At 54.9% G+C, this 27,831-nt stretch overlaps 1 protein-coding gene across 2 annotated transcripts in view; it reads left to right on the forward strand.

The window, feature by feature from the left end:
- The first annotated feature begins 9,476 nt into the window (after nt 1–9,476).
- Cd82 (CD82 molecule) overlaps nt 9,477–27,831 on the forward strand; it is a 32,927-nt gene continuing 14,572 nt past the window's right edge. Inside the window, exons 1-2 of one of the 2 annotated variants that reach the window (XM_003465119.5) lie at nt 9,477–9,639; nt 25,828–25,894. The gene's annotated coding sequence lies outside the window, so the exon portion shown is untranslated. The remainder of the gene's footprint in view (nt 9,640–25,827; nt 25,895–27,831) is intronic. The other variant, XM_063227803.1, reaches the window with a different exon arrangement.

The raw sequence follows: 27,831 nt of genomic DNA on the forward strand, positions 1-27,831 counted from the left end.
CTGTGGGTTGTCTTTCACTGTGTTGGTGATTTCTTTTGCTGTGCAGATGCTTGTTAATAAGGTGAGATTACAGTGTTGATTTATTTGTAGTATTTTCCATGCAACTTGGGTTTTGTTCAGGAAGTCTATCTACACCTATATCTTCAAGAGCTCTACCTATTGTCTCTTCCAGAAGATGGAGTGTTTCTGTTTTAATATTTACATTTTTTTATTTTAGTTTAGTGCATGATGAGAGACAAGGGTCCAGTTCTAGTATTTACCATGCAGAAAGCCAGTTTTTCCAGCACCATTTGTTAAAGAGGCTACCTTTCTTCCAGTGAATGCGATTGACTCCTTTACTAAAGATGAGATGGCTGAGGGTATTTGGAGTTGTTTCTTCATCTTCTAGTCTGTTCCATTGGTCCTTAGGTTTTTTTCTTTTGTCAGTACCATGCTGTTTTTATTACAGTAGCTTTGTAGTATAATTTCAGGTCAGAAATTGTGATGTCCCCTGCTTTGCCTTTGTTGCCTAGAATTATGTTTGCTATTCTAAGTCCCTTCTAGTTCTAAATGAATTTTAGGAGTGTTTTCTCTAGTTCTGTGAGGTATGCTAATGGAATTTTAATTGAGATTGGATTAAATCTGAACAGAAATTTTGGAAGTATGGCCATTTTCTTTCTTTCTTTCTTTCTTTCTTTTTTCTTTTCTTTCTTTCTTTCTTTCTTTCATTTATTTATTTATTTATTTATTTATTTACTTATTTATTTATTTATTTTTTGAGACAAGATCTCACTATGTAGCCCAGGCTGGCCTTGAACTGTCAGCACTCCTCCTGCCTCAGCCTCCCAAGTGCTGAGATGACAGGCATGCACTCCCACGCTTGACAAAGCCATCTTCACCATGTTGTTTCTTCCTACCCAAGAGCAAAGGATATCTTCCCATTTTCTGATCAATCTCCTTTTTCAGAGCACTGTAGTTTTCACTGTAGAATCTCTTATTTCCTTTGTTAGATTGATTCCTAGTATTTCAATTTTTTTACACTATTGTGAAGGGAATTGTTTCCCTAATTTTTCTCTCAGAGAGTTCATTATTTGTGTACAGAAAGGCTATTATTTTTGAGCATTGACTTTGTATGGAGCTATGCTACTGAATTTGATTTTTCGATCTAGAAGTCTTTTAGCGCAGTTTTTGAGGACTTCTACGTAGAGCATCATGTCACCTGCAAATAGTGATCATTTAACTTCTTCCTTTCCTATCCTTATGCCTTTACTTTCTTTCTCATGTCTAATTTTTCCAGAACTGTGTGGTATACGAGCGCTGACAGTGGACACACTTGTCTCATTCCTGATTTTAGAAACTGAAAGCTTTCAGTGTTTGTCCATTCAGTAGGATCACAGCTGTTGGTTTTTCCTAGATGGCTTTTATCAGCTTGAGATGAGGACCATCTATTTCACTTTTCTATAGGGTTTCTATCATGCATGGGTGCCAGACTCTGTCAGATGGTTTTTCAGCATCTGTTGAAACGATTGTATGGTTTTTGTTCTTGGCTTCGTTAATATCGTGTTACATTTATTAATTTGCGTATGTTGAACCATCCCTGCATTCCTGGGATGAATCACACTTGGTCATGGTGTATAATCTTCTTGATGATTTGCTGCATCCTGTTTGCCAGCATCCTATTAAGGATTTTTGCATCTATGTTCATTAGGAAGGTTGGCCTGTAGTTTCCTATTTTGGTTGGGTCTTTCTCTGGTTTTGGTATCAGAGTGATGCTTGCTTTTAGGAATGACTTTAGGAGTATTACTCCCCTTTCAATTTCATTAAAGAGTTTGAGAAGTAATGGCATTATCTCTTCTCTAAATTTCTTGTAGAACTCAGCAGTGAATCAGGAGCTGGGCTTTTGTCAGTGATTAGCTACATTTTCTATTTTATCGATCGATACTGGCACAGATGCTCACTTTGAAGAGAAGCACTAAGGTGAGTGTTCCCCCTCCTTGTCCCCTTCTCTCTCTCCATTCCCATGGGTAAAGTGACTTGGACACAGCTAAGCCATCCACCTTAGAGCCAGAGGAGGCCTGGGCACCCCATGGCTTTCCTGGAGAAGTCACAGCCGGGAAGGGAGGAAGCACAGTGTCCCCGTCCTGCTCCCCAAGTCTGCCTGGCCCCGGGACCTCTCCGCGTGCCCTGGGGATGAAAGTTGCCTGATGTCTACCGAATGCTGATCGAGGTGGTCACAGGGCAATGGGAGGAGGCTGGGGACATTAGGGAGTGGTGGGGACTGCGGCCAGCTGGAGCAGCGGCCACAGCTCAGATCCTGCCAGCTTACAGTCTGCTCTGCACACACACAGCCAGATGTCTGCACGCTCCTGTTTTCAGCAGAAGCCATCAAGACTGTGTTAACGTGAGGTTTCCCAGTTGGAGAAAACAACATGGGTGGCTCTTCTTAAATGCACAACAGTTACTCCCCTTAGGTAAAGTGGGCCGTGGCTCCAGGCTCTGACAAGTGCAGAGCTGACTGAGCTGTCTCCCTCGGCCTTCAGCTGGCTCCAAGCAGTGTAAACAGGGCTGCCGGAGGCACCGAGGTGGACCCTTTGAAGCCGGCTGAAAGTTTCCTGGTTCCTCCGTATAGATGTTTGAGCCCAGCGGAATGGCAGAGCCACACAGCTCCGGGAATGTCAGCTGGGTTCCAGCCTCATCAGAGAGGCTGTGACTTCCCAGGGCATGCCAGTCTGCACGTCAGACACTGAGGCGACAGTCTCCTGCTCCTGCAGACGCTTCCCCAGCTGAGTCATGCTGGCCGGCCTTCCTGCTCACCCTTCCTCGGCCCATTACCGACGCGCTTTCTGACTGCCTGGCTGGCTCAGCTCGCAAAGCCCATGTCATTCCTGCCGTCCTCACCACCGCTCATCCTCGAGCCACTTGCTTCTTCACAAGTTAATAAATCCTGGGTTAAGCTCTGGGGGAGGCGTTGGTTCCGTGAGTCTGTATCTGGATCAGACTGAGGACCCCAGGGCTGCCCGGAACTATGAATACGTCTTAGAGTCTTTATTCTCGCCATGGGTTGCACTGGAGGTGGGAGACTGGCATTAACTCACTGAGATTCCAATAATGCTTCCACACTGCTAGGGGGATGGGAAACAGATTCGATGATTTGCATTACAATACCCGATTTGTAATTGCTGGCAAAACACAAAACATTCAACTCAACTTTTCGAATGTAGGGATCTTCTCTGTTCAAGGGAGACAGTGTCTGTGCCTAATTTTCAGACAGGCTCTTGCTAATTACCCATGCTGGCCTTGACTTGGAATCCTCCTGCCTCAGCCTCCCACATAACTGGTGTTACAGGTATACACCCCCATACTTATACTGAATATTATAAAAAGTATTTTTTAAAAATACTTTTCTGCCTTGGTTTTTTTATAGCTCATAATATGCAAAATGCCTAATCAAGTAGTGCTTACGTCTCAACTATAAATCACTAAACCAGCATGTATTGGATTGTAAGTGTATCAGTCTTTGTGGTACCCAACCACCACCCTGAAGTTAAGTGCATGCCAAAAGGGGAAAAGAACAAATGTAACAAAAAATTACAGAGGGGGTACACTATTTAACTGTTGTTGTTGTGGTGGTGGTGGTGGTTATCTTGAGACAGGGTCTTGCTATGTAGTTCAGGCTGGCTTTGAACTAATTAGGTAGCCCAGGCTGGCCTTGAACTCACAGTGATCCTCCTGCCTCAGCCTCCCAAGTGCTGGGATTACCAGCATGTGCCACCACGTCTAGCCATTTGACATAACAATTTTGAGCAGTGATCCAAGAGCAGGGTTGTGTAGTAAGTTAATAAATAAATAAGCTTCATACCATGGTAAGGACGGGAGGCAAAGCCGTTTCTGACTAGATTCTCTCTTCCATCAGTTCATCTCTGGCGCAGTGGCCCTTGCTGCTGGGATGAAAACCAACAAGGACCAGTAAGCGTCTCACTGCGGGGGCTCTGAGGACTGAGGTGACAGAGGTTGCCCAGGCACTTGCCTCAAGGACCTGGACCCTGGCTGGCTGCTCAGGGAGACCTGTAGGTATATTCTGACCCTGAAGAAGGCATCTGTGACCTTCCATGTGAAGTGTCCTCCAACACTGGAGCCAGGTGACGTCAGAGGATCTTTTGCATAACCGTGTGACAGTTAATATGATTGTCAGCTCCATCAGGTTAGTGGTGGACACCTCAAGTGGTAAAGCACATTTCTGGGTGTGGCTTTGGGGACTACATCTGGTCCCTACCCATTTTTTCTCTGCTTGAACTCAACCACATCTCTCTGCTTTGCTTCCTGGCTACCACAAACTGAGCAGCTCTGCTCCACAGACCTTTCTGCCATGAATTTCTGCCTTGGAGAGCTGACCATGAACTGAACACTCTGAAACCATGATCCAGAATAAAGCTTTCCCCTTTAAATGATGTACCTCAAGTGACAAAGAAGTGACTGGTACAAACTGATGAGTTCTCTGTGCCTAAGTGAGTCATTCTGCAAATCCCTGACACTCAGAAACAGCTGAGGCTTCAGGATGGCAGTCGATGTTATGGTTGTGGTTGCTATGACAACCTGGCTCTGGGGTTGCCCGCTGCGCCCGAGGCCCCTGAGGCCAGGCGGGCAGGATGAGCCTCAGGCTCTGAGGCAGAGCAAGGGCAGGCCAGGACGGGCGCCCAGGGTCCTTGCTAAGTGACTCAGATCCGGATGAGTCCCGGCTGTGGTCTGGCTCGCCCACCACCCAGCTGTCACAAGTTTAGAATTCAGAGGCTCACTAAGTCCTTTGGCCAAATGCGGGAAGAGCCACCTCCTGGCCTGAGCCTCGGGGAAGGAGGGGACAGGAGATGGCGTGGAGGTCAGCTCTGCTGCTGCAGCAGGAAGCCCTTGGACCCATGTGGGCTTTGGGGCGAGGCGCTGCTTGAGGGCTGGGCACACAGAATCTGGGTCCCTAGGTGCTGCCCAGTTTGCATCCTGGGGCTGCATTTCCGCCCCTGAAAACTGCGTTGATTGTCAGGGTCATCCCTGTTTACCATGTGCAACCTCTGGCACTGACTCCTGTCCTCTGTGCCTCCGTCCTGCAGCAGGGCGTGGAGAGAGCCCAGGCCTCATCGGCTGTGTCCAGGGCTGAATGAGTGTGACTTTAGGTTATGACTTTAAGGAAAGTCCCCCGACACAGTGGTGTACGCCTGTAATCCCAGCACTCGGGAGGCCGAGGGGGGAGGATCACCACAAGTTCAAGGCCAGCCTGAACTACATAGCAAGACCCTATCTCAAGAAAACCCAATAAAGAAAAGAAAAAAGAAACCATGCTGATGGATAGGAGGGAGGTGCAAATTCTTTGCTCAGAACTGAAGAAATATCTTTTTTGCTTTAAAGTGAGGTAAATTGGGGCTGGGGATTTAGCTCAGCGGCATAAGCGCCTGCCTTGCAAGCAGGCAGTCGTGAGTTCGATCCCTGGTACCAATAAAAACGAAAAAGACAAAAAAAAAAATAAAAATAAAAATAAAAAAATAAAGTGAGGTAAATTCAGGCTCCCAGCACCCATCTGCTCGCCTTTCAGACCCCAATCCCCAAAGTCAGCCCCACAAATGCTCTGAACCCTGAAGTGCCCCGGGGATGCCCATCCAGAGTAGGCTCTGCATCACCCAGCAGAGCACTCGGGAACAGCTTGGAAGGAGAGGCCCTGGGTGGGTGGGGGGTCTGTGTCAGCTCGAGCCTGGCTGTTGACAGCTGGGCAGAGGTTCCCAGGATTTCTGGAACCTGCAGTGGATGGAGACAGCACACAGGCTCTGGGTGGCTCGTCCCTTGTGAAGTAACAATACTGCCTGACCTCCAAACTAGGTCATGAGACGATGTGTAAGTGCTCCAAAGCCCAGCAGCCTTGCTGCAAGGATGCTCCAGCCTCCTGCAGGCGACCACCTGGGAGGACAGGAGGCCCTCGGTCACCAGCACTGGACATGTTCTTGGTTCACAGCTCGCTACCACGCGAGCACACCAGCTCCTGGAGGGACCCTCTGTCCCTGGAGAGCCAGCTGCTGACACCCAGAGCACAGATAAGCCCCCACCCCCACCCCAAGACAACCAAACTGCACCCTCGGGGCTAAGGAAACTCAGAAGCGATTGCAACACTGCTGGTTTGGCTATGGTTTGAGCCTGGTGCCCAGGGGTTCTCGTTGAAACCTAATCCCCAGTATGATGACTTAACCCGACCGTGGTGCCTAAAGGCTGACTTCAGGGATGGGGTTAGGATAAACTCAGAAGAGTGGAGGCCCCGTGATGCAATCCTGGTAGCTTTACAAGAAGAGGGAGCCGGGGGTGATGGCACAGGCCTGTAATCCCAGCACTTGGGAGGCTGAGGCAGGAGGATCACTGTGAGTTCCAGGCCAGCGGGTGAGTTCAAGGCCATCCTGAACTATATAGCTGAACTGCACAAGACACAAAAACTGCTAGAAGGAGGGACAGCAGAAGGGAGACACTTGTCATGTGATGTCCCATTGGCCTTGAGGTCCTGTCAACAACTTTGGACCTTCGGAACCAGGAGCCAAAGCAAATCTGTTTTCTTTATAAAGTCACCCGTCCCAGGGATTCTGTTATAGTGATGCACAGTGGATGAATGTCATAGTAACCAGAAACACATACATCACCTATCCTCTACCATCCCAGAGTTGCACAAAAGTCTTGGGGCCTTTGCTAGGCCCAGGTACCAACAGGGACCTACAGATCTCCTGCAGGAAAGGGGGGCACATCGGAGAGGCTGGGAACCCCATGGCATTATGCCCTTAGAGTGACATTATCCCACCACTCCACACTGGCCCTGTGATGTCACCTGTCAGGCCTGCCCAGAGCCGCTCTCCCCACCTCCTCCCCTCTCCAGAACCAGCCCCCACCCCAGGCTTTCATTCTTCAAGAAGCTCAAGAATTAATTCCACAATAGATGGAGTCTCTTGCTCTCTACGGGCAAGCTGCCCGTGTAGGTTGTGACCAAGCTGGCTTCTGCTGGCAGAGGGGGAGGGGAACCATGCAAGGAAAGCCATGCAGAGGGGCCAGGCATGACTCAGGAGGCATCTGCTCCACGGCTGACCTTTGAGGCTCCACGCATGGTGACAGCTGCTGGGGAGACAAAGGCAATGGGACCCAGGCGAGAGGGCGTGTGCCTGTCATGCCCCACGCTGAGACCTGGGCCACTGTGACACGGGTAGAGAGCGACACAGGACAAGAAGCAGAGGGAGTGGGCCGAAAGCCGGCTGGGCTCACCCTCCCGCACCACCACGGGCCTGTGCAGAATTCCAGCGTCCAGGAATGCTCCATTGAACAAGGCCTTCCCGGTGGTTATAAAGAACGTCTGCCGAGGTGGGAGAGTAACATTTTGTTTTCCAGTCTGATAAACATACGGACGTAAGGGATGAAGGCTCAGTTTGCATTCCCAACTTGGATTTTCCAGATTCGCAGAGCATGATGGTTCTCCAAGGCCAGGAGCCCCTTGGGGACACTCAGAGTGGGGTACGGCGGCGACTTCGGAAGCTGCCTGCACTCTGGCCTCCTGCTCCTGTAGCTGACTCCATCTCTAATCAGGAGTGGCAGAGGTAGGCAGGAGGAGCAGATGTGATCCGCGTGAGGCAGTGGGGGTCAGGTGGGATCCAGCTATTTTACAAACTGCAAGTCCTGGGCACCAACATCCCCAGCTTGGGGGAGGGGACGCGGAGCAGGGTGAGCAGGGGCATTTTATGACACTTTACAGGCGGGTTGGTGAGGAGCTGGAGCCCAGCCCCGGACAGAAGGGCACAGCGGTTCTCCAAGCTTGGCCCCTGGGTGGTGGCAGCAGCTCCCGCTCTTAGGTGAGCTCGCTGGGACCCTGGTCTCTGTGGGACAGATGCTGTGGGAAGGACTCGGACACTGCCAGCTGGAAAGGATTCCTCTGCCTCACTTGCATGACTTGGCATGGAAATTCCATAAAACGGACTTTTACTGGAAAGAAAACATTCCTTGAGCATGCAGTGTCCCAGCAGCGTGCCAAAGACTTCTCGAGCACCATTGCTGCTTTTCACTCCGAAGGCCGCTGTGGCGATGTTTTCTTATTCTCCCTTTAGGAGCTCATTCTGGAGAGGCTGAGTATCCCTGCGTGTCGAGGCCACCGGCAGGCCACCCAGGTCTGGTGACTCCCAGACCTCCCTCGTGCTGCTCCACTGATTCTCAAACCTCACGACAGATGCAGGATCGCAAGTTCAAGCCCAGTGTGGGCAATTTTAGCGCCTTAGGAGACAGTCTCAAAGAAGGGTTGGGGATGTAGTTCAGTGAGAAGGCCCTGGGTTTCATTCCAGGTACCAGGGTTTCTCACGGGGTAGGCCTAGGATTCAGAGAAGTACGTGTGCCCAACTAGTTCCCAGATAAATGAGGGCGATTTGGACTCGGGACCACACTCAGAGCCGCGTGCCCAGCGGGAACTGGCTTCCTGCCCTTCCGCACCCATGCAAGCAGGCCCGGTCGCAGCCCTTCCCACAGGCTGGTTGTGGGTTGCCAGTGAGGTAATGGGGTGAAAGAGCTTTGTCAGCTGTGGTGCAGGCGATGGCCCTGGTCATCTGCCAGGTCCCCTGCCCCTGGCTGGTCCCCTGGAGTTGGGCAGCCGAGTTGGGTCATCGGGAGATTTCCCACAGCCCAACTAGCTCTGGGCCACTTCTGTCCTAGGGCAAGAGCCAGCCGGAGCCCTTTCCTCCCAGCCTCTAGCAGGCTCCCCCACGGTGCTGGCCCCAGGCCACTTGTCCAGGGGCCAGTCTGGGCAGGCCTGGCAGCATCAGGCCTGTGATTCAGTACTTGGACCAGATACTGTCACTCCGCCCCCAGCGTGGGACTCCCGGTCCACGACAGCTGCCATTCTGAGCCTTGGGTTGGGCACCAATAAAACGGGGGTCATATGGGTGTCCCCAGAGGGTGAAAACGCAAGGGTCAGTACTTATAATACAGCTTTGGCCCACAGCCTGGCCCAGGGCAGTGCATAGTAGCTGTTCATATTTTCAGAAAGCTCCGGGCTATCTCCTGATCTAGGCCCAAACTTGGAACACAATCCGCTCCCACGGCGTTCCCGGCTGCACCCGGATGTGCCCGCCCTGGAATGCAGCGTGGGGCCCTGGTTTGCAGCCCTGAGCTGGGGCTGCCAAGGCCCACAGGATGGGGGCAGGCAGGGGTCGTCCCATCAGAGAGTAAGAGGCTGGACGACCGAGCAGCCCGGGATGGGCCCGGGAAAGGAGAGGGAGGGCTATGGGGGCGGGACCATTATTAGAGCTGTGCGTGGGCCGGGCGCTGGGACGCGATAGGACGCAGAGTACAGGGTGGGCAAGCCGGTCCGGCGGGGTAAAACAGAGGCCTAGAGGGGGCGGTGTCGCTGAGGGGCGTGTCAGAGGCGTGGCTTTATGGGGCGGGGCTGGACGGAGCCTGGTATTGTTGGAGAGCAGCTGCCTCCAATAGGGCTCGGGGGCGTGTCCGGGGCGGGGTCTTGAGTGGGCGGGGCCAAGCCGTGGCAGTTGAGTTCCCAGACGGCCTCCGAGACCGCGGAGTGACCCGAGCTAAGGGCTGCGCAGTCGGCCTGGGACTTGAGCGTGCTACGCCGGATTTGCTTGCAGCGCAGAGCAAAGAAAGCAGAGCCAGCAGGTGAGAAAGGGGGTCGGGAAAGCCCGACGGGAGCTCCAGAAACAAAGTTAGTTTTTGCCTCCACTTCCGCAGCTGACACGGGCAGCTTTCTTTCTTGCAACAAGTGACAGATGAGGACAGCTGGTGGGTGGAATGGAGCACCGGCCTCCGATTCCCGCTGTCCCCGATTCTCCCGCCCCGCCATGCACCAGCTGCATGGCTCCGGGCCCGGCCTGCTCCCAGCCCTGGGCCTCTCGGGTTCCTGGAGGAGGAAGTAAGGCTAGGTGAGCTCCGGGGAGCCGGGAAGGTGAGCACTGGCAGCAAAAGGAAGCAACTGAGCCACTGCTTCCACTAGCTCAGGTCGCGCTGCTCCGCCCAGAAGGGGCCCAACAAAGCTAGGACTTCAAAGATTGTACTGGTTCCTCCAGTGGGACTCGAACTCCTGTGCCCGGGGAGGGGATCCCAAGGCAGAGCTTCTATTCTTTCTCCCTGCCTCCCCCTGGGTCCTGACAGCTCCCCGAAGGGCCCCTGGGACTTCCAGTGGAAATTCAGCAGGGCTTTTCCAGATAGCTGCTGAGGGGCCCGGGAGGGACCGGAAGGAGCGGTTCTTATGGGGCAATTGGGGAGGAGAAGGGAAACTCCCACCGAACTTGAGCAAAGTGTCAAGTCCAGCCCCAGGGTTAACTTTGGAGACTGAAGGCTGTCCCGTAGGGGCTGGCTGCTTTATCCCCACCCTCGACAGCTGGGATCCTAGGTCTGTGGTTAAGAGCTTGGGCTTTGGGTCCAAACCTACTCGGGTCTCATCCTTCCCCCTCAAACCTCAATTTCCTCGTCTGTGAGTAATGTCACAACCTGACAGTGTAGCAATGGGTGAACAGAACAAAGCGTGCACGGGGTCTAGCAAGGAGGCCTCATGCAGGAGCTGTCCTGACGGAGAAGGAGCGGTGTGTGGATGGCTGGAAGCTGGCTATAGTCCACTCCTGATCTTGTCAGGACCAGGGACTGCCACCTGCCACCCACATCACTCTGTTCCTTGGGGTTTAGGAAGAGTCACCTAAACCAAAGGCTGACTGGGTTTTTTGCAGTGTTGTTTGAAGTTGGTAGGTTTCCAACAAAATAAACTAAAACCCAATTCCTGGTCGCCTGCTGGGCAGAAGACAGAGCTGGGGGACAGGGAGGTGAGCGGCTACACTTCCTCTGCCCTCATCCTGTGTTGCCCACAGGCTCCCCTGTCCCCACCATGTCCCAGCTAGGGAAGGTCACTCACATGCAGAGCTCTGGACCAGATGGGATCTCAAGGGGCCAGACTGCCCAGGTGGTTGATTGCAGTGGCTGCACTGTATGGCTGACTTAGGGTGGAGGTGAGGGGGGTAGTGTGCCACCTGGTGCCCACTGAGCAGGCTTGGGCACAGGGGACCCTGCAGTGTTGTTTGTCCACTGTGGGATGCAGCGAGTTAAGCCGCACACTGGAGCCGGTCAAGGAGGACCATGGGACTGTCTCACTGAAGGCTGTGCCACATGACAGTCGTGGGGTACATGTGGATGCAGGGCAGGAGTAAAGGGTGAGACCAGAGCAGCACTTTCCGCCTGTGCCCCCCAGTCCTAGGTGGACTTGGATTGATGTGGGATGTGTTGTCCTCTGTCCAAGGCTTTCACAGGCTTTAGATGAGGGGTTGGCATGGTGGGGAGGAGAGGGCTCGGTAGGTGGTGCCCATGTATGTGTCGGGTATGCACTGCAAACTGTACCCAGTGAACATCTAATGGGAACCCCACCACCCCTGCTCCCTGAGGTGAAGGACCCCAAGGTCCATACCCTGAGGCTGTTTACCATCAGGGAGCGCCCCAGCTAGGACATCAGGACGCTCATACACAAGCTAAGCCAGCAGGGCTGGAGGGGTTTTCAGGGCCTTAAGGATTGGCTGGGCAGAAGGTGACTTGGCAGAGAGGAGATCGCCTTTCCCAGAGCTTCTCTGGAAACTGCTGGATCGATCAGGCTGGTTGAAGTCTAGGACCACAGGGCAGACAAAGGTAGACAGGAGCAGCTCGTGGAGGGCCTCGAATGCCAGGGCTAGACGTTTGCATTTGAGTTGCAGAAAGTGGGAGTCCCTGCAGGTTTTGGAGCAAGGCAGTAACACTGCACCATATGGCACTCTAGGGAGGGTGGCCGGCCAGGTGTGCTGGGTCGTGGACCCACTGGCCACAGGACAGAGAGCCAGTGCTGCGGTGATGGGTGGGAGGGGTGTGCACAGCTGAGCGAAGAAAGAGTTTCTGGCTGTGGCACAGGAAGGCGGTGTCTGAGGGGAGGAGTAGCCCACCCAGGGAGGCGCTGGCCCTGGCACCCAACAGGTACCCAGGGTGGCATGCATTGCCCACCAAGTGAGGCATGATGTCCTCAGCCTGCTCACTCTGCAGGGCTCAGGCCTTAGAGGAGGAAGCTGCTACCAGCTCTGCCCCTCCACCCGGGGGCCCAACCCTGATCCGCGAAGCCTAGATAGCCCTCCTGGTGCCCAGCCAACAGTCCCAAGCCCTGCATGTGACTTCCGGTTTGGAGCTCTGGGGCCAACTGGTGCTCAGGTTCAGCTCCTGTTCCAAACCATCATAGCTATTGCTCAGGAAATCAGACAGCGCTCAGCAGGCTTTGAGAGACAGGAGAGGGTAGATGCAGTTTGAGCTCAGCAGGAACAGGCCTGCCCACCGGAGGGCTGGAGGGAAGCCCAGAGGCCAGAGGCGAACAGGGCCCGTGCTGTGGGGTGCATCGCTTCCCCCTAGCTGCGGCCCCTGATGCTGCCTGCGAAGCCAGTGCCCTTGCTGCAGGGCCCAGCTGCGATCCCTGGAGCAGCTTGCTCTGCCCCCTCCCACCCCGCTGGATTCTCTTGCCCTGGTGGTTTCCTGTCAGCAGCTGATTCACTCGGAGCTGACAGAGAAGCAGCTGAGGGGCAAAGAGGCCTGTGTTCTGGCTCCTGGAGTGGGTTCCAGCTCTGCTATTTGTGCACTGTGTGACGCAGAAAAGTCCCTTCTTGCTGGGCTGCCCTGCCCTGCCCTGCCCTGCCCTGCTCTGCCCTACCCTGCCCTGCCCTGCCTTGCCCTGCTAGTGTTCCGTTCTTCTCGTGGCTTTCAGGGGGACTCAGGACCAGGATCTGGCCTTCCTGACAGAGAGCATGTTGTGGCCACCTGCCTGTGCACGTGTGCACCTGCGCACACCACGCTCTCCACGCAGCCTGGCTGAGGAGCCCCCACCTCAGATAAACAGTCCCCTCCTCTCCCTGCCACACCCCCTCCAAGCCACCCTATCTCCGGGGACCAGCTAGTGTGGTAGCACAGAACAGGACTTGGGAACTAGAGTCTTGGCTCTTCCTGGTCCTATCTCCGTGACCCTTCCTCTTGTTCACTCGTCTGTCTGAACACAGTGTCTCCCATGTAGTTCAGGCTGATTTTGAATTCACTGTGTAGCCCAGGCTGGCCTCACACTCCCAGCAATCCTCCTGCCTCAGTTTCCTGAGTACTGGGATTGCCGGCATGTACCATCATGCCCAGCTTCTGTGACTCTTTCGGAGCCTCAGTTTCCTAATCTGTAAGTCAAGGATGATAATGGTGATGACCTCACCGGATGTCCTGAGGGTGTAATAGACAACAGAGCTTGCAAAACCTTTAGTAGTCTTGTTTCTGTCTTACGGTAAATGCTTGGAAAACGATTGCGGCTCAGGTACACAGTTTCCAGGCCCTCTGTGCCCCTCCAGCGTACACGTGTGCATCCCCAGGACCCTGGTCATTTCTGGCTGTGAGATACTGCCCGCTCTTCCTGGGTGGCTGGCTTGCATCAGCATGACTCGAGGCTTAGTGAGTGGAAGTGGGTCTGAACATCACCTTCCCCTTTGACGCTGCCAGTCCATGGCTGACAGAGTGCTTCTGGGACCCCTCCTTGGAAGGGAATTCCCTGTGTCCATTCCAGATTCCTGGCACACAGCAGACATATGGGAACTGGTGGTTGAATGAATAAGTGATGGTCCTCCAAGGGACCTCACCAGGACCGAGCTCAGTGCTGGATTCATGGTGCCACATTGGCAGGGATGAGGCCAGGAAGCAGGGTCTGTGGACCCCCACTCCTGGAACCTGGCTCAGGAAGGCAGGAATGACTGGCTGGCCTCTCCTGTCATAGCTGGGGCTTCCGTGTCCCCTGTGACGCCTGGCCTTTACCCCATAGAGGGGAACAGCTGACTTCCTCCACCCTGGCCTGTGAGGGGCCAGCGTGGCCTTTAGGAAGCCCTGACTCAGCCAGAAAAGGCGCCTTCCCATCAGCAGTTATCTGAGGACGGGGCCGTTGCTTTACAGGGACCCGAGTCCCCTGTCTACCAGCTTCGGCCTCTTGGAAGGAGAAATTTTAATGCTACACCTGCTGCTCGCTCTCCATGAGTTTTGCATGCAGATTCAAAAAACCACAGATCAAAATATCTGAGAAAAATCACTTCCTTTTTTACTGATGGTGGACAGAGTCATCACTAGTCCCTAAAAATACGATTATTTGCACAGCCTTTGCATTGTATTATCAGTAATCTAGAGATAGCTTAAAGTAGATGGCAGGATGTGCGTAGTTATGTGGAAATGCTCTGTCCTTTTACCTAAGGGACTTGAGCACCCAGGGTCTGCGTCCCTTGTGAGTATCAAGGGACAAGTGCACATATTCACAGGACCCTGGGACAGAGATGCTTGTACATGAGCTACTCTCTGTGAAGCCCCTGGCACGACGCCTGGCACAGTCCGTGCCATCCATGTGTGCAATGCTGTTTGGACCTTGATGAGCAGCCGGAAGCAGGAAGTGAGTCTTTGGAGACAGGAGAGCCCGGTGACTAGCATCAGTCTGGGGACCAGGTACCTGGGTTCATTTCTCTGCTCATTCTCTACTGTCCAACTGACCTTGGGCAAGTTGCGGCCCTTTTTGGGCTGAAAAATTATAACCCTCCCACTGCAGCTGCTGTAGTTGGCTTTGGTAGATGAGACCTGGATGGTGTCACAGTGACCAGCTGCAGGCTTCTGTCCTGGGCCGGGGCCTCTGGGCTCCGCCTCCCTTTCCCGCCCTGGACCAGTCTGGGAAGAGACAGGAGGTCGGCAGGTCCCAGCCTTGAGTTCAACAAGGCCAAAATGTAGATAAATACCCCTAATATATATATTACAATAGATTAGATTACAGGCTTTTTCCTTTTCCCTAATCTGTATCTCCTGCAGCAAGCCTGTATTAATTTTATGCTCAGAGAAAAGCAAAAGAGCCCACACATATAACAAAGCTGTCTTTGAGACCCCTTGTTATACACAATCTAAGTAAAAATGTGTCATGGAAACTCGGGATCCTATTGAAGAGTTTGTCGTTAATAAATCCTGTGTTTTTGAAGGAGGGGTGGAGTGTTGGTTTGAAGTGCGTATCGATTTGTTGGGCCTCAGAGACACCAAGGGAGTGTTCAGGCCCCGGCGCCTGGGGCACAGGTCAGAAATGATAGGAACGTAATCCAGCTCTGCATGCAGGGGACCTGCCCTGCGGCTGGGAGGAGTTTAGGAAGCTTTCCAGCAGCAGCTGAAATCAGATAGGAGATCGCCTCTCTGAGCCTCAGTGTTCCCGTCTGTGAACTAGGGACAACACGAGGAAGAGGAGGAGTAATAATACTTCGGGGACTCTGTGATGGTTACACAGGCTTATCATGGAGCCCAGATGGAAATGTCACTGCAGAGATCTGGAGAAGTGGCTTCAGATCCAAGGCTCCAGGATTTTGCTAATTGTCTATTCTGGAACTGGTAGAGTAACCGATCTGGACATTGGAAGTACTGGACAGGAGTCTGCCTCCTCTCAGGACTCAGTGGCCAGAGCAGCAGAGATCTGAGACAGCAAACACAATGCAGGAAGCCTACTGGGCAGGAGCTGGGGCCCAGTGGAGCATGCCCAGTGTGTCTCCCAGCAGGAGAAAAGTGGGGTGGAGCAAAACTGGAGGTGTGTTACCCGGTAGAGGTCCCTCAACAGGGAAACACTTGGAGAAAGGCATAAGTGTTCCCATGTGTAGGAGGCACTTTCCGTGAAGCCTGGTATTCAGGAGGTACTCGGTAAATGTTAATTTGTTGTGGCTGGTAATAACAGTAATAATATACAACCGTTGGAAGGTCATCTCCCACTCACTGTTTTGGGAGGTGGCATAAGAGAATGGTGTTGCAATGGAACCTATAACTTGTCATCATTTAGAGAGGAAACAGAAACTCCACGGGGGAGGCTTGCTCTTTCTGAAAGTTGTGCAGAAAATGAGTTGGCATCTGGGACCTGGGTCATCGTGCGTCACAAGGCTCGGCCTCTCTGAACACACCCAGTACGGGGGAGGAAGCCGAGTCTGCCCTTCTCCCCTAGTCCCAGCGTTTCTGTCTGTCCCAGAGCCCCTCTGGTGGTCTATCCCTCTGCGGTGACCCTTCAGCAGGTAGGGAGGAGCTGTTGCCCAGAGACCATGTTGTGGGGCTCCGTGGTTATCACTTTTCAGCTCAACTGCAAGTGGGGCGTGACCAGGGTTCTCCCAGTCCCTCGGCAGGGCACTGATGTCAGCCTCCAAGGCACGGGCTGTCCCCCCCTCCCAGGGTCTGCTGCACCTCTGGGCTCAACTGAACCAGATAATCCTGGCAGCTCGTCCAGGGAGGCCGCCACCACAGTGGGGCCCAAAGTTGGAGAGGGTGGTGATCACGGCGAAGACTGCTCCTGCCACTGCTCTGGGAGAAATAACAGGGACACTCCCTGTCACTAAGATCACTAGTCTGGAGGGAAGGAGCTTCTCGGGGTACTGGGAGCCCTAGGGGCGCAGAGGGCCGACTCCACGATCACAGAGTCTGAGCCTGGCCTAGAGCTGGGTATTCTGGCTGTTCAGCTGAGAGCAGAGTTGGGGGTTTGTGTCTGGAGTCTCAGGATCTTGGTGGTGTGTGCAGGTCTGTAGTTCACTCAGTTAACCTAACTGCCCAGTCTGATCCCATGAACAACATCCAGACTCAGCTTGGATACTTCAAAGCTTGGAGAGCTCACTACCTTTCATCTGGGACAGCTCTGACAGTCTTGTAGAACGTGAGCAAGTCCACCCACTTACCCATCTAGATCTGGCTTGTGACGACCATGCTCAGTGTAGATACTCTATCTGAGCTCAGTGGCCAAGAAAGTCCCCCAAACTTTCTAAACACTGAAGAAAGTTTTCCTGGAAAAATTTGTAGGCTGAAAAACAAACCAGCCAGGGGAAATAACCACTCAGAGATAACCACTGTGATCAGTTTGGTGTTTGGGCTTTTAAAAAATAAAATAAAAATGCATCTACACCCCAGATGGGATCAAACCCTACCAACCACTTCCTGTACCGCCCGTCTGGCTGACGCTTGAACAGGGAGGATTTTTCTGTGTGATTCAGACTTCAAGAGTCTGTTCCAGAACCCTGGTGTGGTACCCCCTGACTCCGCTCGCCTGAGGCTCTCATTGGTGTCCACGCTGCTGTAGTGACCACCCTGGCTGACTATGAATTTCATGCTTCCCAGCTGCACGCAGGAATTTCTTGGAAGCGGCTCTGCGGGCTGGGGGCTCACTAAATTCGAGGACCGGGGACATCCCCAACCCGCTCCACACCAGAGCGCACCCCCAAATTTAGCTCCAGACCCACAGAAGGAAAGGGTGGGCTTTGAGGGTGTGTTTCCCAGGAAGTCTCAGACAAGACAGACAGACAGGGCACTCCAGGTATGGGAGCTCTTTCTCTTCGATTAGAGTCTGGCTCCCTCCCCACCCCCACCCCCACCCCACCCCAGTCTCTGGGAGACTATGGTGTCATTAACTAATCATGGAGTCTCTTTACTATTTAATGGCCTGTCCCCACTGTGACTCCTTCCTCCCCAGTCACCCTCGGGAAACCCAGTAATGGACAGCAAGACTGTGGGAGGGTGTCTGTTCCGGGTAGATGTGGGTCGTGATGGGCTGGTGGGCTGGCGCAGTGGTTCCGGAACTGTGACCCATGTGAGAGTCACTGGGAGGGTTGTGAAAGCCTCCGCTGGCCCGAGCTTCCGTTGCTGTTGGTTGAGGGTGCAGCCCAAGAACCTTCATTTCTAACCCGAGATCTCAAGAGGTGCCTCAGGACTCCGCTTTGAGAACCACTGGAGTCTCGCATGGGAACAGGGCTGGGCTTGTACATTTGAGCTCCTGGTGCTGCTGCCAGTGGGAACCTTGCCCTCTTTAATGAAGGTCCATCCCTGCCCCACTTCCCAGCCCTCCTCCAGGATAGGCCTGGAATATCGTGGAAATTTCTGTCTTTTTGAGACAGGGTCTCACTATGAAGTCCAGGCTGGTCTCGAACTCGGTGATCCTCCTGCCTCAGCCTCCTGAGTGCTGGAAATACAGGCTGGGGCCACCACACCCAGCTTCCAGTGGACAGTTGATGTGTAGGAGAACAAGCAGACTATGGCCACCCTCAGCTTACAGAGTGGAAGCCAGGGGCCTGACAGACGCCTGCACCATCGGACAGGCAGGTCCCCACACTGCCTTCTCCCTGTGCTCCCCGCTGCCGGCCAAGTAACTCGATCTCCTCCAGGCTCCGTGTTCTCTAGCCAGTTTATGTTCCCTGTTATTGTTCTAGGCAGGTTTTCCGGAAAGCTGGAAACTTTCTCCTGCCAGGCCTGGGCTTTGGCTGCAGGCGCAGTGATGGGGAGCCTGATTGGCTGGACCTCAGTGCATGGTAGCCAGGATGTCAGGTTGGCCTCACCAGGGTGGAGACCCTCTGTTCCTGCTGCACACGGGAGGAAACTGAGGGTCTGGGAGCCGAACCCACTCCCCAGGGTCACCCTGAGAGGAGTGGAGCAGGCTTTTCAGTCCCGAACTCTGGAGCTGGTCCTGGCCTGGGGTCGAAGTGGGTCTCGGACTGCAGGGGGCGGGGGAGCCTCTGCCCCCCTCTCCCTGCACAGAGCATCAGCGCCCCCAGCCAGGGCCCCCTGGTGATATCAGACCTCTAATTGACACAGGGAAATTTTATGACTTCCGACTTGCTATATACATCATATGTCCTGAGTTGAGGTTCTCCAGAATTGAAGGAAGAACTTTAAGGAACCATGGAGGTTAAGAGTAGGGAATTTTATTGAGAGAGACAGCTCCTGAGGGACAGGAGGGGGCCCAAGGACATTGCCGTGGACCCCACTTTCTAGAGGAAGATTTACAGAGCAAAAGCCCAAGTTGGTTACAAGATGGTAACAAAAAACCACGCTCAACCCATAAGATTGCAAGTAGAGCCTCTTAGGTAACGCTGGTCCCCTGGGGAAGCAGGTCACGTGGCAGGTGTGCATGGAAAGGACAAGGACCTTTTTTGGAAGAGATGTGTCGTGAGGGCCTAGTCACCCACCCAGGTCACTGTCTGATGTCTATCTAGACTTTATTGGACCAGGTGAAACCAGTCATAGCATGTCGGGATCCCTTGGGGAGGCCCCCAGGGCTGCTCCTTCCTCTTTATCTGGGGGTGTGGCCTTCAGTGGCTGCACAGCCACAGTTGTGAGGTGTTCTTGGCCTCTGCAGTGATGCCTCCAGGCCTCAGCCCTGTCGCACAGCGTGGCCTAGACTGCTTCTGCCTAACCCAGCTGTCTATAATACTGGGCCCTAAGGCCTGCAGTGCCGGGGCTCTGGCCTCATCTTGGGGTGACCTGACTCTTCACATCCTGCTCTGCTGCTGCCTGCTGAGGGACCCCAGGCAGGCCACTCCCCTCCTGGGAGTCATCCTTTCCCCTAATGACACCTCCTGTTTTATAGCAGAGGGCAGCAGGCATCTGTATCCCCACAAATCTTCCAGCCCCCCAAAGCCGGCAGCAGGGGGGTGCTATTACTAAGCCAGGGCAGTGAGTGGCTGCTGAGGGCCCCCCAGCTCCAGGCACTAGAGCAGGACCCAGCCCATCCCGAGCCTCCCCTCTACCCCGAGTGGCTCCCTCCAGCTGGAGGAAGGACTCAGGCCTCAGCTTTGGGGACCCAGAGCTCTTGGTTGAGGTGTCCGGCACCCCAGGAAAGGCTGGGCTGGGATCTTACTCTGGAACCCTTGAGGAGGAAAGATGGAATCCAGCCCGTGACTGTGTCCAGCACCTGCCCAGGCCCCGGCTTTAGGATCCCTGATGGTTGAAGGAGACGGGACCCCTGCCCCTCGGCCTCTGGCTTCCCCTGGAGACCTTGTCCATGGGGAACCTTCCAGCCTGTCATGCATTGTCAGTGCTCAGGTGCTGGCATCCCTCTGTCTCCGGCCAGGCCTCCCTCCTCCCTCCAGCCAGGGCTTCCCTGTGGGGCCAGGGTCCGGGTCTGTCCCGGTGAACTGGCTGAGCCGGTTGGGTGACTGGCAGCTGGCCTCTGCCAGGGGCGAGGCTGAATGTGGGTCCGGCCGCCAGGCTGAAGGCTCACAGGCTGGGCAGGTGTGTCCTGTAGTGGACAGGCGGCAGCAACAGGCTGACAGACCCGTGACTCTCACACCTGTGACCCAGGGCAAGTCACTTCCCTCCTTGATGACCTAGGAGACAGCAGGATAGAAACACAGGGGCCCCTGAGCCAGGCCACGTCTCCCTCCCAGCACCTTTCTCCCAGGAGAAGCAGGTCACGTGTCCAGGCCTGGGGGCACCTGGTGGTGGCACCTGACCCTTTCCTGCCTGGCTCCTTCACACCTGCCCCAGCCCAGTACCTTCTCTCCGTGGTATCACCAGCATCAGCATCCCCCCACCCCTCCTTCTAGGTGGGGCCACCATCAGGGCAGGAGCCTCAAGCCCTGGCAGGTTTGCCTCTCACACACCACCTTCCATCAAGGGCCCGAAACTGGCAACCCTTCAAGGAGTGGAGGAGCCAGCGTGCTTAGATCCCAGATTCCCTCCCACCCACTATGGCTGGCCAGGAACTGTCCCCAGGACCAGATGGAGGGACCCCCATCTGGCTCTTGGGGCCAGGTCCTTCTCCTGCTTCTTCTTCCTAAGGGCGCTCTGAGTACCCCAGCACTCCACCTGGTGACCAAGGCCCAGGCTGCTTGGGGATCTTGGTTGGGGGCAAGGGTGGTGCTGGAGTCTGGGAGAGTCCCGGTGAGGAGGGCACTGGGCCTGGGAGGGTGACTCCTGGGAGTCAGAGGCTGGAGTGAGCCCACTCCTCTAGGAGGCCCCCAGGGGATGCAGGGCACGAGGCCATCAAGGCCGGGTCAAGGCACATTGGACCCCTTGAATTCACAGGCTCTCCGCTTGTTGGGAGGCTGGTCCCAGGGCCAGGCCACAGGGAGGGCACAGAGGACTGGCACACAGGGTGCGGATGCCTGCAGAAGGGCCCCAGCAGGCAGGGAGGCATGGCCTGTCTCCCGTCCCCGCCCAGTTCCAGGGGCCCCGAGCTGGTGTGCACTGGGGAAGCCTCCCAGCAGCGGCTCTGGGGCTCCATGGACCTGTGTGAGGGCACCGCGCCTCTGGCCATCCTTGGTCTCTTCTCCCATCAAATACCCCTAAAGGGACAGTGCTGAGACCTGGAACCTGGGGAGGCAGGAGGAATGAGCCTACTTTACAAACGCTTTACTGAGACTCAGCAAGTTAAGTGACAGGCAGAGGTGACAGAGCCTGAGTGGAGCCCACGTCCCTCGGATGCCCACCTAAACCCTCAGGCCACTGTGATGCAGGTGCCAGGTCACTCACCTCGGCAAGGGCCTGTGTTGCGAGTGGGGGCACTGCCTGAGGAAGTGGCATTTCAGCTGCCACCACTCTGACTTCTTGAGCCCAGTGCCCATGGTGGGCGTGATGAGGCTGGCAGGCGCCTGCTGCCGTGTGCGATCCCTGATTAGTGTCCTGCTCAGGGCCGCACCCCGCCTCCATCCCCAAAGCTGGGCCGTTGCTGGCCAGCTTCCTCATCTGACCAGGCTCCAGGATGGGCACAGCTGTCATCTGTGGGACTGGGCTATGGACCCGTCTCACTAGGTCAGGCCTTGGCGGGGTGTGCAGAGCCCATCGTCTCTAAGCGTTTCTGGAGATGGTGTGGTGTGGGGAAGCACAGGGTTCTGGGCGCACTGGGCCCCACTCCTGGCTCTGTGTGCTGTGTGGCTTGGGTAAGTGCCTTTACCAGCTTAGGTCTCAGTTTCTTTAGCTGTACAATGGGCTTCAAAGCAGAACTCATCTCCTAGGGCCATGGAAAGGTAGACTGAGCCTCCAGGGCTCAGCAGTCTCTGGCGGGCAGTGCTGTGCACAGATATTTGATACTGGTGGTGGCACTGATAAGTGCCCTGGATGGGATAAGATGCTTCCATCCACCCATTTCCTACATCCAGCTTGGCCAAGGCCACAAGGGGCCCTCAGGAGCTGTGATGGCTGTAACTCTAGACAAGAATTTTACCTCTGAGAGGGCATCTCCTCTGGGCCCTGAGCCCTAGAGCCCTTCACTGCAGGGAGATGTGCTGTCCTCTTTGAGGTCACCTATAGCACTAAGCTTGATTGAGGTCCTGGGGAAGCCCAGTCCTCTGTGCCTACCTTGATCTCAGCTGGGCTCGTTACATAGCCCAGGGTGGCCTCGAACTCATGGCAATCCTCCTGCCTCAGCCTCCCAATTATTAGGATTACAGTAGTGTGCCTCCACACTGGCCAGGGCAGGGCTCTGAAGTGCTATGCATTTGTTGACCCTGGAGGTGTCAGGTCCCACCTCTGACCACATGGACTGCAAGGATTTGGGTCCCAGCACTCCTCCCCTTAACACCTGCTTCCCTGACTGTCACAAAGTGACCAGAGCCATGGACTCCAGAGTCAGAGGGTTCAGGGCACAGAATTGACCTCACCTTCATCCTGAATGAGCTCCCCAATCCATTTTACAGGAGAGGGACCTGGGGTGCAGAGTGGACAGGCAGCTTGCCAAAGGTCACACAGCTCTGAGACAGGAGACTGGAATCTGAGTTTCTGTCTGTCCAGAGTCCACACTGTGATCTGGTTTATTTTTCTGCCCCTGATGTGGGGCTGGGAACAGAGCCTGTGAAGGCAGCTGACTCCCGAGGGTCTCCCTAGGCATCTGGGTCCTGTCCTTATGGACTGTGGAATCTGGGACCCCTAGAAAGCTTCTTGTACAACCCCTAAGTGTCCCTGTGGCCCACAGCCTCCCATCCACGTATGAAAGTGAGTGGCAAGTGTGCTGAGCAGGTTATGTCTGCAGCCCCGCACTGAGAGCCCTGCCAGGAACCGCGGGCCAAACCCAGTCCTATGTGTCTGTCCCCTTGGCATCTTGGGATTCACAGAGGGGACTCGGAGCTCAGAGAGGCTGTGAAGCTGCCTTGGCCAAGCTCACACAGCAAACGGGATTAAACTAGGTCTTCTGGGAAACCCGAGACCCCAGTCCTGCCTGGCCTGGAAGCCTCACATTTCTCCCATGGCCCAGAGTAACAGCGGTGGTTTTTATTTTCTTTTGATTTTAACAACAGCAACAGCAACAACAACAGAACGTGAGACCAGAGATTGAAAAGTAAGATATGGGGCGGTCAGAGAGCCTCCCCAGACTGGGCTGGGGTTTCAGGAAATGCTCCACCCAGCAGACATGAGAGCAAACATGGGCCTGGCCAGCCCCTCCCACCAGAGTCAGGACAAAGTCCCGAGAGGCAGCGGCCAGCATGGGTCCAGGTGCAAGGCCTTCTGCTAAGCCACAGGCTGCATCCATGCCATGGGGACAAAGGCCTGCCTAAGGCCCTGCCTATGCAGCAGGCAGAGGTCCACTCCCTGTCCCCTCCCAGGAGCAGCAAATGAGTCCCTGGCTCTGAGCCCCCACACTGGGCACTCACCTGCAATCTGCAAGAAACTCAAGAAGCTCTGCTCTGTGACTCAGGAAATCAACTTCCGATTACTACTGTGACCCTCTTCAGTCTCAATTATGTGTCACTTACAGAGTGCTGGGCACTTAACACACACTAACTCCTTCAGGGCTCATGTGACCCATGGTCCAGTTCATTTAACAGCTGGGTTTTTTGTTTTTGTTTTTGTTTGCTTGTGAGACAAGGTCTTGCAGTGTAGTTCAGGCTGGCCTTGAACTCACTATACGGCCCACGCTGGCCTCGAATGTATGGTGATACTCCTGCCTCAGCCTCCTGAATGCTGGGACTATAGGCCCGTGCCATTGTGGCCAGCCTCATTTTGCAGCTGGGAGAGCTGAAGATCAAGGGTGTACTAACTGTCCCGGGCCACAGAGGGAGGACAGGGCCAGGGCACTTGATGGACTGAGGCCACCGTGGGCTGGCCTGACAGCAGGTAACCATCACACCCATGGGGCAGGGCAGGTAACCCCATTTGCCGACTGAAAGTCCTTCTGCAGGGTCCCTGGGGCGCTGCAGCTGGGCTGCAATAGACCAGGGGTGGACCCACGGTCTGTGTGTGCCTGCCTACGCTGCCCGTTCCGCCTCTCCATAAGGCAGCCCCAATGAGGAGGAGCAAGACGGGGTGGGATGGAGAACACAGAGCTGTGTCCTCCTATTTCCCAGAACTCTGCTTCCATAGTGCGCTCTGCCCAGCTTTGGTGCGAACTTTGGTCTCCCACTGCCTGTGGGCCCCTTTGAAAGTGCAATGATCCCAAAGGTCTGGGGCACAGGTATACTGTGCAGGTAAACGACCCGGGGAGTGAGTCTACAGGGAGTCAAGGGTGAGTCGGAGGCTCAGGAGCTTCAGGTGACAAATTTTCCAGCCAGCTGCTCCCCAGTGGGTGCTGCCACACCAGGAAACCAGGTCTACATGCACCCCAGCAGGGGCAGAGGACCGGGCCAGGCTCCCTGAGGACAGGGTGCACCAGGACCAACACCTCTGGGATCCCCCAGGACAATCCTGGGATCCAGGGCCTCCACAGGAGAGCGTGTGGGAGCCGGAAGACAGACCCCCAACCCCCGGTGGGGCTTTGCAGGGCAGAGGCCTTGGGACTGGACGGAACATGCCTGCCAGGGGTGCATAGTTTAGGAAAAGCTCCCATCCGCTTTTGTGAGCCAAAGGAAATTCAGGCCCGGTCTTGGGGGAAGCCACCCACACCACCTTGGCCAGCGACAATGCCATTGCTGGGAAGCTGAGCCTTCAGCTTGCAGATCAGAATTGATCCTCCTCCCCTCAAGAACCCTCCTCACCTCTCCAGGCCCCTCTCCCTTCCTTGTTCCAACCCTGTACACAAAGCACTTACTATATATAAAACATGTTCAGGGCTTGGGACACAGGGTGACAGAGACAAGGTGTGTCCCTTCCTCCCAAGGAGCTTGCACCCTAGCAGGAATGTGGACATGGGTGAACCAGGAGGCTGGGTGACACCTGGATGTGCTAGTGACTGGGCCGGGTATTGGCATTTGCTGGTTCCTCTGAGCAGCTGAGAGAGCTGAGTGTAGATAGGAAACAGTGGAACCCTGGGAGGAATGATTCTGGCAGGGAAACAGCAAGTGCAAAGGCCCTGTGGTGGACAAAGGCCCAGGCCCCTGGGCCAGTAGGGAAGAGACTAAGTGATTGTGTGTAAAGGCAGGAGTGACAAGAGGGAGGAGGGACAGAGCAAACCACAAAGAGCCCATGAGCTACATAAGGTGTCTGGATATTTGTTGTGTGTGTTTTGAGACAGGGTTTCACTGTGTACTTCAGATTGGTGTTGAACTCACTATGTAGTCCAGGCTGGCCTCAGACTCACAGTGATCTTCCTGCCTCAGCCTCCCAAGTGCTGGGATTACAAGTGTGAGTGTCCATGCCTAGCTTCTGAGACTGGTTTTTATAGCTAGTAAGTTGTTTGACTGCATCACCGTTAGAGAGATGTGGGCCAGAGAGGAACAAGATGCAGGCTGAGTTCCTGGCATCTTCCCTGCCGTGTAGACAAGGGGCTAGGAGAGCAGGGGTGGAACCCGGGACCTGTGGACACTGAGCTGGTCCAGGCTGCAGCGGGGCCAGAAGGAGGAGACACAAGAGCTCTTAGGTGTCGGGCTGAGCACTCAGTGGGTAGAATGGCCATTCACCGTCCTTCCTGGACCCTGCAGCACTTAGAGCTGAGCGTGCCGGCCTGCAGGGAGCTGTGAAAGCCCCTCCTCGGCATCTCCTAGGAGCCCTGCGGTGTCAGGAGCTGTTAAGTGCAGAGGGTTTTGCAGAAGACTGGGGTGGACTGTGCGTGCGTTCAATGCTTGTGTGTCAGGACTGGAGGCTAATGCAGGGTGAGGCGGGAGGAGACCTGCTGCTCCTGCCCCAGTGACAGCGCAGCCTTCTCCCTGACAGTGCCTGTGTCTCCCGGACTCACCTTCTGAGGAGCTGCGGGAAACTCCCAGCTGCCGTCACCGCACAGGTGAGGAGCAGGGGCGGGAGGGCTGCTGCCTGGGGGAGGTCACACAAAGTGGTGCCCTCAGGGCGGGGTCAAGCCCGTGCCTCCTGACTCTGGGCCCCGAATCACCATGGTCCCCGCACCACTTGGCTCCCCAAGGCTTTTCAGGCCAGGTTGAAAGCTCCCCCCCCCAGCCCAGGTGAGGAACTGAGTCATGGGGAGGGAGCAGCACAGAGAGGAGGCCCCAGAGACACCCACCTTTCTCAGCCCCATCTGCTGCACCCAAGGGCCTTGAGGATGGGGGAAGGCTGGGCAGCGGATCCTGCATCCAGGGCACACCCTTGGGTGAGGACAGAAGACGCCTGAGCATAGTCTCAGCTGACTCGGGGGCAGTGGATCCCTGACTCCTGCAAAGTGGCCGAGCACTTAAAGTACTGATGTCCTTGTGGAAGTCCCTCCTGCTCTCCTTCCTGCCCTAGCCATCCATCTGCCCAACATTTGTCCATCCATCCATCCACTTCCTCCCTATCCATCCATCCATCATCCATCCATCCATCCATCCATCCATTCATCCATCCATCCACCTGCTCCCCTATCCATCCATCCACCCATCCTTCCATCCATCCATCTATCCATCCACCTATCCATCCATCCACCTGCTCCCCCATCCATCCATCCATCCATCCATCCATCCATCCATCCATCCACCTGCTCCCCCATCCATCCATCCATCCATCCATCCATCCATCCATCCACCTGCTCACCTATCCATCCATCCATCCATCCATCTATCCATCTATCCATCCATCCACCTGCTCACCTATCCATCCATCCATCCATCCATCCATCCATCCACCTGCTCCCCCATCCATCCATCCATCCATCCATCCATCCATCTACCTGCTCCCCCATCCATCCATCCATCCATCCATCCATCCATCCATCCACCTGCTCACCTGTCCTTCTACCCATCCTTCCATCCATCTATCTATCCATCCATCCATCCATCCATCCACCTGCTCCCCCATCCATCCATCCATCCATCCATCCATCCATCCACCTGCTCCCCCATCCATCCATCCATCCATCCATCCATCCATCCATCCATCCACCTGCTCCCCCATCCATCCATCCATCCATCCATCCATCCACCTGCTCCCCCATCCATCCATCCATCCATCCATCCATCCACCTGCTCCCCCATCCATCCATCCATCCATCCATCCATCCACCTGCTCCCCCATCCATCCATCCATCCATCCATCCATCCATCCATCCATCCACCTGCTCACCTGTCCTTCTACCCACCCTTCCATCTATCCATCTACCCATCCATCCATGCATCTATTCTGCCATTAGTCTGCCATCTATCCACCCATATCTTCATCCATCCTGTCCCTGACCTCATCATCCATCCATCCACCCACTTATCTACCCATTGATTTATTCATTCAACAGCATTTTTGGGGCACCTGCTTTGTTCTCATGAGGAACACATAGTCTTCCCCCTCCAACATCACAGTCACAGGCAATGACTGGACCAGTAGAAATTACTGTACAGCAGATGATATTTGCTGACAGCTGCCCATAGGCCAGGCCTTTAGCCACATTGTCTAACTTAGTGTCTGGAAAAAGTCTGAGAAACAGGTTCTGTGTTCCTCCTTTCACAGATCAGTGGTGGGGGGCTCAGAGGCGTTAGGTCACATGGCGAAGATCACACAGCTAGGAGGTGACAGACCTGCATTCAAACCCAGGCAGTCACAGGCAGGAGCCTGTTCTGGGGACTATCCCTCAGCCAGTGCTGCTGGAAGGAAGCCCCTCCCCAGTCTGTGTCCTGGGGGTTGGGCATTAGTGGGGCTGGGGCTGGCTGAGGAGGAGTCTCCTGCGGATGAGGAATCAAAACAGAGCAAGAGTTAGGAAAAGAGCAGAATAGTTTCACTGTACAGACAGATTTAGCATAC

Source organism: Cavia porcellus, unplaced genomic scaffold (genome assembly GCF_034190915.1).
Source record: "Cavia porcellus strain 051 isolate PalLab524CR breed Dunkin Hartley unplaced genomic scaffold, mCavPor4.1 scaffold_17, whole genome shotgun sequence".
Lineage (NCBI taxonomy): Eukaryota > Metazoa > Chordata > Mammalia > Rodentia > Caviidae > Cavia > Cavia porcellus.